This window comes from Planococcus citri, chromosome 2 (assembly GCF_950023065.1).
Source record: "Planococcus citri chromosome 2, ihPlaCitr1.1, whole genome shotgun sequence".
In the NCBI taxonomy this organism is placed as follows: Eukaryota; Metazoa; Arthropoda; class Insecta; order Hemiptera; family Pseudococcidae; genus Planococcus; species Planococcus citri.
The window spans coordinates 10,894,519-10,907,050 of record NC_088678.1 but is presented as its reverse complement, the minus strand read 5'-3'; the positions used below and the strand labels follow the sequence as shown (position 1 = coordinate 10,907,050).

Below are 12,532 nucleotides of genomic sequence, written 5' to 3'. Positions count from 1 at the left end.
ATCGTGTTGTTAAAGTGAATCAGTGGGAACAGAAAGGGACCAAGTCACGTTTTTGGAAATTTTTTTTTCACGGATATATCTAGGGGTTTCAAAGTACGGCGGATCGACTGGTGATGTCAGATTTCCGCAAAACTGCCGGGAAAGTGGTATTTGGGCGCAGAAAAAGGGCGGATCCGCATTTATGACTTTTTTGTAAAATTTTTTTAATTCCTTGAAAAATAACTAACATTTTTGAGAAGACCATTTTTTGAAATTCAAGTTAATCTCTGAACTGAAAAATGATGAAAAAATTAACAACTTCGGCAGAAAGTCTTATACCTCAAGGGTTTTTTGGTCAATTTAAACGAGATAGCAGTCTAAATGATGTACTTAGATGTAGAATCAAGCCCCATTTGTGCCCGAGCAATTTCAAAAGAAATTTTGTCGATTGGGTGCAGAAAGGGTCTAAGTCCCATTTGTTTAGGCAGCAACGGCGCCGGCGCACGTGAATATTTTTTTTTCTAAACAATGCTAAAAATTATGTCTTGGGGTCCTCTTTCAATGACCTTAAGCATGTTTACCAAAAATTTTTGATTTTCAAATAAATAAGTTTTTTGTTATTCCTGAAGAGTGCGAAAATGGACTTAGCCCCTTTCTGTTCCCACTGATTCAAGTGTTGATACAACTCTATAATAATGACCGTTTTTCTCTCCGCAGCTATGTAACTTAATGAACTTATACTTTCTTTATCTAGTGATATTCTGTGAGTATAGTTTTGTACATTGTTCTAAGAACACATAGGTAGAGCTGTAATATTATACAAATGTGTCTTGTCGATGACTTTTGATTGAATATGTAGTTTCAGATAAAGATTATGTAAGGGGACAATATGCCTTCACTGGCTAGACAGGGATATTCATCGTATCTCTCTCAGTGGGATTATAAATCTTTCATCTAAAGGAAGTACTGGAGAATCCAATCAATAGTTCGATTCTACAGTACTTTACGTAGATGAAAGCATATACTCGATGCACTTAGGTAAGGTGTTAAGTACGTGGGAACCACCCAAGAGGTGTTTTCACATCGTTCCATTAAGGGCAGATGTGAAAAGCTCACAAGTTCGTAAAGCTCAATTCCTTCTCGACTCGAGGCTAGAAGCCAAGTTGAGATGGAATTGATCTTCACTTGTCGATTCGCGCTTCGTCTGGTAGGTCTGACCGCGGAAAAGTAATAAGGCCACTCACTCCTACGTAAGAGTTGTGCTTGAGTCCCAGGTCCTCTGCCTTAACGTTCGTGTTTAAGGGAGAGTATTCGCGTTTAAACTTAAGTCCTAAATTCGCTACCCAACGCGGGCAATTTGATAGTTACACGTAGGTGGGTAAAAGCGATCCTACTTACGCCACTATTCGGTGGAATATATATTGGTTATACGCGTAGAGTTTTATATGTTTTAGACTTAAGTTTCGTGTTGTAATTTTATTCCAAAATTATAATACACTATTCGTGTTTATCGTGTGTTCTTATTTCGCGCGCGGTTCGAATTAATACAAGGTAAACTCGACTAAATCTGTTTAAATTTATACATATTGGTGTTGTAAGAGCTGAGCTAGCAGCGGGTAAGTACTGTTTTAAAAGGTGATATATTACATCTCTTAGGGAGTTAGATTCATCCTGACCTACTAGGGAAATATTCTTATCCTCCCATCATTGGCAACGCCTCTATCTATCTATTTAACATTGGCGCCCAAACGTTCCTTTCTGTGAAAAGATTTACGACATTGACTGCTTGTTTAAAGTGACAGTTTACTCAAAACGTCATAGTAAACCTTTCCTGAAGGGTAGCACGTACTTTGCGAGACGTAATTCTATGCTAAAGGCTCGTAGGCCACACATTTAGCAAAGAATCGTAACTTTATTATTTAAAATAAAGGTACTTCGAAATTTTCAATAAAATTCGAAAATCCAAAAGTCTGATAATTTAAGAGTTTGAAGATTTGTTGGACTCGAAGAAATTTCGAAAACCCAATTAATTTCTGTGTATTTGAACTGAAAAGTACAAATATTCACGAAAATAATTATTCCAATACTCAGTGTATTTTTTATAAAGTGCTTTATTAACGTTTTTTGCTACTCGTTTTTTCTACCTACTCAAGGCTCTACTTAAAGTGAGTAACTTCAGATCAACATTTAGTTGAGCTGAAAGGTAGAAAAGTTCCTCGAGAATCGAAAAGTGCGGACGACCTAGCAGAATCGATAATATTCACATAGAAAATACTCACGAGCATCCAGTTTTTCTTCTCAAAATAGCTCATTGTGAAGAAAAATTGTGACTAAATTAATCTAGTCATAAAAATCTATTGTGTAATTGAACTAACTGGGTACAATTATTCAATAAATTTATCCTCTCCTCTCTATCTGGTGGAAATTTTTTCGGAAAAATCTACCAGATAGCTTCCTATCAAAATTATTTCTTTCCTGTGCTTTTTACCTACGTCAAAATAGGTAACCTCCACCCTTTTTGTCAAAACGTAATTTTATACACTGTTATTTTTGTTTTAATTTGTTATTTGATTCGTAATCTATTTGATTACTTAATCTCAATTCAAAATTTCTAAAAGGGATTTGCAAATTTTCTAAATTTCTAAAAGGGATTTAAAATTTTGAGTGTGCTGTATCGTGGACATTTTTCTGTGTTTCATTAAAATTAAAATTTGAAAAATAGGTTATTGTTAAAATATAGTTACGTATTCACATTAACCGCCACGCGCCCCTACCGCCACCCAGAATCGTGTAGTTTTTGTCAAACTACCTGCGACGTTGTATACAACAAACCACCCTCTCGAACAAGGGTGAAACGAACGTGTTTCTTAAGTGCCTGTTGACAGTCGCGAAGTACCCTGCAGAGTTGATAGACTAATTGATTCTTGAAAAACCTTAAAGGTTAACAAATCAATACTAAGATAGCACACGAAGTCTGCTCATTAATTTTTATTTTTATTTAAATACAGACACGAGTCTGGAAACCTTTTTCTCACCCTTACGTGTAGTTATATGAATCAGGACGGTCCTGCTTTTAATACGAGAAGAAAAAAGGGAGAAAAGAAGGCGAGTAACATTCTGGAATCTAGGAGTTTAACACCTACGAAGATTTTAATCTCGAATAAAATCGAAAAAAGTACAGAAAGTACTCCTGAACAAGGAAAAATGTCGGATATTGAAGATTATATGCCACACATTTCTAACGAGTCATTTTTTGAAAGCCAGGTTAGTGACAATCAAAATGCAAGTACTTGTCAAATGGCTACTCAAGAAGTATTTGACAAAGAAAATGATCCACTAAATGTAAATTTTGAAAAGATAATAGAAGAAGAACCTGAAAGGCTTCAACGACCTTTTCAACCTGGTGAATATAAGGAAACATTAGATGATAAGACTTACGAATGTTTTTATAAAACTTGGGAATGGCAGGATGATATGCAGAAGGAAATAAAAATAAATTATGAACTTCAAGATAAACGCATCTTAAGAAATGCAAGATTAGCAGGAGAGGCTAAAAGCCAAGCTGAAGCAGCTATAAAAAAAGCTGAGGCAGCCACAACCAAGACAAATAAAGTCATTCAAGACGTCAGTTTATGGTACGACGATATTGACCATAAATTGAAAAAGAGTGAGAAAATCGCCAAAGAAATTTCAGCAGATTTATGTTCTACGAAAACTAAAATCAGGGATTCTTTGAGAGTCAGAGATGAGGGATGCCAGAGGATGTTGGAAGAAATTAAAACTATTCAACAAAGAATGACAGCACCTGCATCTGTTCGCGGCGATTTACAATTTATACCTCAAAAGTATAAAATGATCGACCCAAATTGTGTCAAAAATTCAGGAATTTATTTCTCTGATGAAATGAGACATTTTCCTCACGAATTCTTAAAGGAATTTGAGGATTTCTTTGAAGGAGTGGGATGCTCTGAAGCTCAGAAAATTATGGCTTTCAGAGCTGTGATTTTAACTAAAAATAAAACACAGTTTAAAGAAACCATAAAAAATATGAGCACCTATCAGGAAGTCAGAGATCAATTTTTATCATTCTATTGGAATATTGAAGCGCAAAATGACGCAATGATAGAATGTAGGTACAATAATGTACACGTCGATGACATAAAAAGCATGGCGGTACATATGATAAGATGGGCGAGAACTTTGAGCTATCGCACATATCATTATGATTCTGAGGTCATTCGTGTTCTAACGAATAAAGCCCCATTAGAATACAGAGCAATGATTACTCAACCAGGTCAAACTATTGATCAATTTATTGAAAAACTCAGAGTTTTATCAAAAATTGACGTAGATCCTAAAAATGAGGTACCCTACATAATAGGAAAAAGACCTCAGGTAACGGTTCAACAGCAAAAGCTGCCATGGACCCCAGCAGCTCAAAGTGCTCAAAGCCCAACAAATACAAATAAAATTCGTGTACCCGTATATGCGAAAACTCCAGAAAAACCTTCAACTTCTACGAGCGAAGAAAGCTCAAAAACAGCTGAAATTAAAACTGAGTCTGGAGTCCAAAAAGGGCCTAATGGTGAAATTATAAAGAAAAAATTTAAACCAAAGAGTCCTTCGACAGGTCAAGTTATACCAGTGCACCACTTAGAATACGATCCAGAAACTGATCAATATTACGAGTTGAGTGACACTGAGGAAGAAATTCCACCTATGAACGTCCAGGCATTGGGTATTTTAACGGATATTTTAAGTAACCCCAACGCTGACCCCCTGGACATGCAAATGCTCACAGGGGCACTTGTGAATCTGGCTAAAGCCAATTCGCAGGCGGGAAACGGGAGCCATTAGAGGACAGCGGGGCATCTTCTAATGACTTTTGGGCCCCCAGTAATATGTTTGAAGATTACATATGGGCTGGAGATGGCATAGCGCATTTTTTAAAAAGGGGCCAAGTACAATTTCAAGAGCAAATACCTGGCTACTTAAGAGATCAATTATGCTATGAGGATTTATTCGATAGATTAAAAAATGTGAATTTTCCGAAAAATAAGAGATTCATATTATCTTCAGGTCAAGTAGAAATTAACTACTCAAGAAAACCTTATAACGTACTTGAACAATTATTACGAAAAATAATTGCAATGCTTATAAATGAAAAAGAAGCAGAGTGCGTAATTTTACTTTTTCCTATAGTAAAGCCTAGAGCCATAGCAGAACAGGAAGTCACTATGGCTAGATACATCGCTTTTCGAGAAATTTACTCGAGAGTATGTAATGATACTAGGGTCTTTATTTGGAAAAAACCAGCTTACAGATACCTAGAAATGGAGACTTATCTTAACTCTCACGGTATAGAACGCTCAAGACCAAAAATGAGCGAATCTGGATTTGTGATGCCAAATGTGGATAAATTCCATTATGTAAAATCACTAAAACGCTATTTTCCATTAATAGCGACGTATCACGAGCTATTTGTGCTAATGTCTGAAGAAATTTATAAATTTGAAGAAATTAGAGCACAACTTACAGCAGCTGATGGACACAGGAGCATAACTGGACCCCTAAAGGACATTTATGATCCTGAAACAGCTCCATTTATTGACCCAGGTCATAAAGAAACTGAGTTAGATCAAGAGGATGAACTTTCTGAAGAAATGAAAAAATTAAATCACGAGGAGAAAAATTCCTCAATGACTTTTCTTCAACCTGTAAGCGTATTAAAACGCAAACTTGAGAAAAAACCAGTAAACGTGGTAAAAAAGCAACGTGTATCCTGGGCAAAGCAACTCAACTTGGTAAAATGTTTCGAAAAGGATGAACCCCTGAGAGCACTAGATGCAGTTGATAACGCATTAATTGACCCAGAGCAAATTTGCAGACATGTGGGGCCACAATTAGTGACCCAAACTGTGAATGACCCTACTTGTGTCATTCCAATACACATAGGCAAAAAGACCTTTGCTCTACAATTGGACTCAGGGGCCCTACCAAATGCAATTTCGAAAAAATTATTGACAACTTTGTTAAGGGAGTCACCTGAATCCATCAGATTTATTCCCCTCCGACGTACAGTCCAACTGAGGTTGGCTGATAATACAGTCATAAGGTCAATGAGCCATTTAGCTGTAATTCAACTTGAATTCGGCACTGAGCTCATTGGAGTGCCATTTTATGTACTCGAATCGTCAGGAAGTACATTCATTATGGGGAGAATATCATTAGAATACATAAAAATTCTGATTGATATTCCAGAAAGAGTAGCCACCTGTAGGATGGACCCCAATAATGAATACGTAATTCCTTTTATGAATGCTGACGAAGCTCATGAAGCCTTTACCATATTCTCACTGACCCAAACCAGCAGGCAGGGTCACAGAATGGTTATAGATATGGCCAAGCATACAAAATTGGCTGATATCCATAAAGAAATTAAATTAGAAGAAGAAAAAGCTCGAAAACTTTTTCTTGAAAATTTGAATAAAGACCTATGTGATGCTGTGAAAAATAAATCAATCACACCAGAACAGGCTAAATTGGCAGAAGAAAAATTATGCCAATATAAAGACATCTTCAGCTTGAATCCGGGATGCTATAAAGGGGAAGAAGTGGACTTTAAGTTCAAATCTGGAAATGAACATTTAAAACCCTGGAGAGGTGAAAAGTTCAGACCAAGTAAAAAACTTTTACCTGGCATCAGAAAAGCTGTAGAAAAAATGCTTGCGCTCGATATAATTCGACCTTCTCACTCAACCTATATCAACACGCTCGCACCTGTTGTTAAAAAAAACGGGGATATTCGGCTCTGCTTAGATGCAGATGAATTAAATAAACACTTAGAAAATGTACTAACAGAGCCGGATACAATTGAAAGTATGATTTTTGATAACCCAGGAGATATCCTATTTTGTACTCTCGATTTCACTGCTGGATTTTTACAAAGATTATTGAATAAAAAATCCAGGCAATTTACTGCTTTTCAATTAGAGGGGCAAGTTTACGAGTTCACAAGACTACCTTATGGTACAAAAGTATCAAGTGGACTTTTCATACTTATGATCAATGCAATAATTGCAAATAAAAAGGGTCGTACCAAGTACGTAGACGATTTGAAAATTTCAGGAGAAACTTTTGAAGAGTGCTTGGACAACTTAATTGAAGTTTTTGAACTCATTCGCGAGAGTGGCTTAAAGCTCAACCCAACGAAAACCCAATTTTTCAGGAATCGAGCTGATCACCTCGGCTTTGTGCTCAGTGACAAAGGCATTGAGAAACAAAGTGAAAAACTGAAAAAATTGGAAGAGTTTGAAAAGAAAAATACCAAAAAGGGTAAATTTTCTTTGAAAAAGAAAAATGACATTTTAGCCCTAGTTGGACTGACGGGATTATATAGGAATTTTATTCCTGAATATTCCCAAATTGTGAAGCCCATTTATGAGCTCACGAAAGGTGAATCTCAAAATGTAGAGTGGGGAGAAGAGCAGCAAAAAGCTTTCGAAAAGCTCAAGGAATTATATAACAAGGATTTCAAATTGCAGCAACCCCCCCGAGAAGGAGACTTATACCTAGATACCCAAATATCGCACGATGCGATGAATGGAGTATTATTTTTCAGACGTGATGAGGAAAAACAAATCATCATGTTCGTCTCAAATGCTTTCAAAGAGCATCAGAAAGAATTCACATTATTTGATAAAGAAATAATGTGTCTCGTAAAAAGCATTTTAAAATTGCAAATGTGGTTACATGGAAGAACTGTTCATGTGAGATCAAATTTATTGCCAATAGTCAATAGGTTTAGAGAAATTTCTCAAACTCACAGAAAAGCAGCTCACTGGATTACAGTGCTCAACAGTTTCGACTTAGTGTACGACATGATCCACTCAAATAAGTCACTTTATAAAATTAAAGCACCTGAATTGGAAATTAAAGCCTTAGAGCTTGACAGTTATGAAGCTGATATTGAAAGTTCGGACACTGACTTGGGAAATTCAGAAACTGATATTGAAAATTTTGGTTCTGATCTAGAACCCATTTCAGTAAATTTTATGCAAGAACATATTTCAGAATTGCATAGAAAATTAGAGCAAATCGGTAAAATTCAAAGTTTTGATGTTACGTGTCAAAAAATTATGAGAATTTTAGAAGAAAAAGTTCCTTTAAATAATAAGAAACAGCGTGACATTCAGAAACTGAAAATGATGAAATTTGAAATTCAAAATTCTAAGAACAATGAAAAAGTTCTATACAGAATTTTGGAAAATGGACTGAAAGTTCCATGTCTCCCAGACGAACTTTTTTATGATTCCATAGATTATTTACACGATTCCTATGGTCATGTAGGGGCTGCGAAATTGGACATGATTTTTCGCAGAATTTACTACCATCAATGCTCGTTGGCATATATAAAGGAAATTTGCAATACATGTATCGTATGCAAAGTTAATAAAAGCTATACGAATAGCAAAACAATAGAATATGCTCAAATTGAGGCATACGCTATTGGCGATGTACTCTCAGCGGACATTTATGGACCCCTACCTGCTTTAAAAAATCAGCCAAAATACCTCTTAGTTGTGAAGGATATTTTTTCAAATAAAACCTGGTTGCGCACCTTATTTCAAATTAAAAAGAAAGAAGTGTGTCAGCAAATGGCTACAATAATAGACTACATAAGTAATAAAAATATTGAGATTAAAAAGGTCATAACAGATAATGGGTCACAATTTATCTCAGACTCATGGTATAATCTATTAGAAAACCATGGCATAAAAGTGGCACACACAAATGTGTATAACCCACAATCATCGTCTGTGGAAAGGACGATGAGGTCAATTGGAGATAAAATTAGGGTCAAATTAAATAAAAATCACGATCCCTACAAAACTCACCTGGGATGGCACCTACTCATTACTGAGGTTGAGTTGGAGTTGAATAACACTCCAACCTCCTTCGGTTTTAAACCTAATGAGGCATGGGGAATTAAAGATAAAATTTGTGAAACCCTACCTCAACAATCAATGAAATTTGATTTTAAATTTGAATTGACAAAAATTAGGAAAAAGATGTCTGAGAAAGAAATTCCCTCGACGACATTTTTAAAATGCATGGAAAATAAATTAGATCCAGAAAAGGACTTAATTTATGACACTGATGGCTACGTCAGGGTGACAGCTGACGGGGCTTGCTCCAAAAATGGCGATATAAATGCCATAGCTGGAATTGGAATCTGTTTCGCTCCAGACTCCAAAATGAACATTTCTGAAAGAATTGTCAATAAGCATTATGCCACTTCTAACAATTTGGCAGAATTAATGGCGATTCATGTGGCACTTAGAGTACTAAAAGCGAATAATATTAAAAAAGTAAAACTTTTGAGTGACAGCAATTATGCTGTAAAAGCTCTAAATTATAGCATATCAACATGGCAAACGAATAACTGGAAAAATGCTAAAAACAAACCAGTTCATCATGAAATGCTATTCAAGAAAATTCTAGAATTAAAAATGGAATTTGAAAGCGTAGAATTTATTCATGTTTACGCCAGAAAACATGAATACACGAATATAATTGCTGATAACCTTGCGAAAAAGGCTGTCTACACAGTCGAGCAAAAACAGCAATGTATAAGTGAAATGTCTGAAAGACAAGTGATTGAAAATTTCATAAGAGAGAAAAGGCGATTAAAAAGAATTGAAGAAGAATATGCTTTCAATAAATCGCACTTAGACCCCATCCTATTAAAACCAGGAGATTGGGTCCTTATGACAAATCATAAACAATCGAATGCGGAACGAAAAACTGCTTCGAAATTGTATGAAAAAAGGACAGGTCCTTTCGTAATAATTCAGAGAAATGGGCACAATTGTTACTTATTACAGCCTAAGGATGGAAGTACAGTTAATAGGGTGGCCAACATACGCCAACTCACCCCATTCATTTCCAAAGAAAATTTGGAAAAACTGAAAAACGACACCTGTCTAAAATCAAAATTAGACTCTCGAACATTAGAACAAAAAATTAAAGATTTTTTGACTGAATATGAGAAGGAACTTCAAAACGGAATGGATGAAGAATTTGATGAGTTTGTAACTCCAAATTTCGAGCCAATTTCAAAAAGCGACCTTAAAAACGCTTCAAACAATGTCTTGAAGGAGCTCAGTGCCAATGCGCGTGCACAACGTGCAGCGGAAAGGGAGGCCAAGAAAGCTGAAGGTAATCCGAAAACGTCAACTCCTGAAAACACTGAAAAAGCTCCAAAATTGGAATTCCCTGAACAGCTAGAAATTGCTGGGGCAGTCCAAGAAACCCCAACCCTAAAAAGAGGGAGGGGGAGACCCAGGAAAATAGACTTTGGTAAAGTCGAAAAAACTCCTGAAATAATTGAAAATAAAAAAGGTACTATTGATACCAATAAAATTCTAGAAGAAATTATTCAACTAGAACCCACTCAGGATGACAAAATTTTGGAAAAATTGGGCCCAACAGACCCAAAGAAAGTCCAAAATTTTGAAAATTCTAAAGACTTAAGTACAGGGGCACTACTTGAGGATTCCTCACTCATAAAAAGACCTAGAGGAAGACCCAAAAAGTGTACTCCCCGTGAGCCCACTGGTGAACCCACTAGTGAGCCCAATATCACTGTAAACTTGGCTGATTCGGAACCAAAAGATGAAAATGAAAATCTCTTTGGAGAATTACCAAGTCTTGAAACTGATGAGGAATTGAGCGACTCAACCTCAGAAAAATCAGTAATCAATCAAGCTATCACGAAATCTGATCTTAAAAAGTCTAATAATGACAAAGTCACTTCAACCCCAAAGCGTTCAAAACGCATATTGGAAAGAAAAATGCGCCTAGGGGAGGACCCCAAAGCCATTAAAAGACCAAGATTGGAGTTGAAAAAACTGGACTATGGTTCGGATAGCGATGAAGACCCTTACTCATTATTCTTTGAGGCAGTTATGGAAGCCTACAACGAAGAATATCAGAGCCTAAATTCTATGACAGTTTTGGAAAATCAGGATACTGACCAAAATGCCATAGAAGTCGTGGTAAATCCATTCAGGACAACAGACGACGAAGATTCAGAAAGTTCAAATGACTCTGAATTTTATGAAAGAATAAGTGAAACCATAGAATTGGTCAGAAACGCGACTGAAGAAAATTCACCTGATAGGAGCTCTGAAAGCTCAGTGGTCACTGTCCTAGAAAATGATCAAAGCACAATCATTTTCTTTGAGACAGAGACAACACAGGAGGATGCTAGAATAAGCTTTCAACCAACTAAAAGGTGGATACCAATTTTTGCTTCGGCAATATTTATTGTAATTTTATTTAGCATATTTCATGCATTTTTAAATAAAAAATCTTATGATGAATAAAAATACATACTTGTCTACTTATTTCAACTTTTTCAGCACAATTCTCACTCTCTTTTCGAAAAAGACAGGAATGTAGAAAAAACGAAAAAGGGGAAAGAAGAGACAGGTATGAAAAGGAAAAATTCTAATTTGTTAAAAACAATAAAAACGCATTCGCTCCATAAAAATTATTAAAATTCTGAAACCTTTTCTCAGGTACTATTTTGGAACTTTAGAGATAAAATTTACAAAAATTAGTGAAGGAAATGAGGAGCAGAAAATAAAAAAAAGGGGGGGGCGAATGAAAAATCAAAATTCAATTAGGATTTCGACTATTTCCAGGAAATACAAAAACCATATAAAAATGGCCCATTTCCGATTTTTCGCAAATTACAACAAAAAATGATAAAATTACCCTTTTGTTGTGTTTTCGTTTTTTACTCCCTATAGAATTTTGGACAAAATTCATCAATAGGAATATCTCAAAAAAACTCTAAAGTTTTCACTTTTTTGACCAAAAAGGCAAAAAGAGAAAATTAAAACTTGTTCTCAAAAATAAAGATAAAAATTTTTTTTTTGGGGGAAGAATATTTTGACAAAACCTTTCTGATCAACTTTGAAATCATTTTTCAGAAAGAAAAAATTTCAGAGTAACTTCTTAAGAATACTGAGGCTAAAAACTAAAAAATTTCAAATCCATTAAAAAGGAAATAAAAATTGAAAATTTTGAAAATGGATTTTCAAATTTTGAAGAGTTAAAAAAAAAAAAAAATTCAAATTTGGAAAAAAACATTTTAGTCAGCTTCTCGAAACAAAATTTGAAAAACCCAACAGAATGCTGATTATTGACGTAAAAATACCCAAAAATACATTCTAAAAGAAAATAATATTTTTTTTTTTTTTGAGAGAATTCAAAAAATGGGAAAACTTTCAGAAAAAGCTGATCGAAAATAGCGTCCCAAAATATTTTTTCAATTTTTCAAATTGGTCCTAAGTTATAAAAACAAGACATTTGCCTCACTCTTCAGACGAAAAACTGAAGAATTTGCCAAAAAATTTGGCAAAGCATTCACAGTTGTCTACCTAATGAAAACTCAGACCTCTGAGACAAAATGAGCCCACCTAAACAGTTGCTCTAAGTTGTCAAAACAAAAATCAGAAAGCAAAGAAGAATTTGCTAAAAA

At 35.2% G+C, this 12,532-nt stretch overlaps 1 protein-coding gene across 5 annotated transcripts in view; it reads left to right on the top strand.

Moving 5' to 3' along the window:
• LOC135834589 (uncharacterized) overlaps positions 1 to 12,532 on the top strand; it is a 49,343-nt gene that overhangs the window by 20,552 nt on the left and 16,259 nt on the right. The window contains exon 11 of one of the 5 annotated variants that reach the window (XM_065348507.1): positions 697 to 1,489. The exons of the other annotated variants lie outside the window; for them this stretch is intronic. The gene's annotated coding sequence lies outside the window, so the exon portion shown is untranslated. Of the gene's footprint in view, positions 1 to 696; positions 1,490 to 12,532 lie in introns of those variants that run through there. 5 annotated transcript variants of the gene reach the window in all.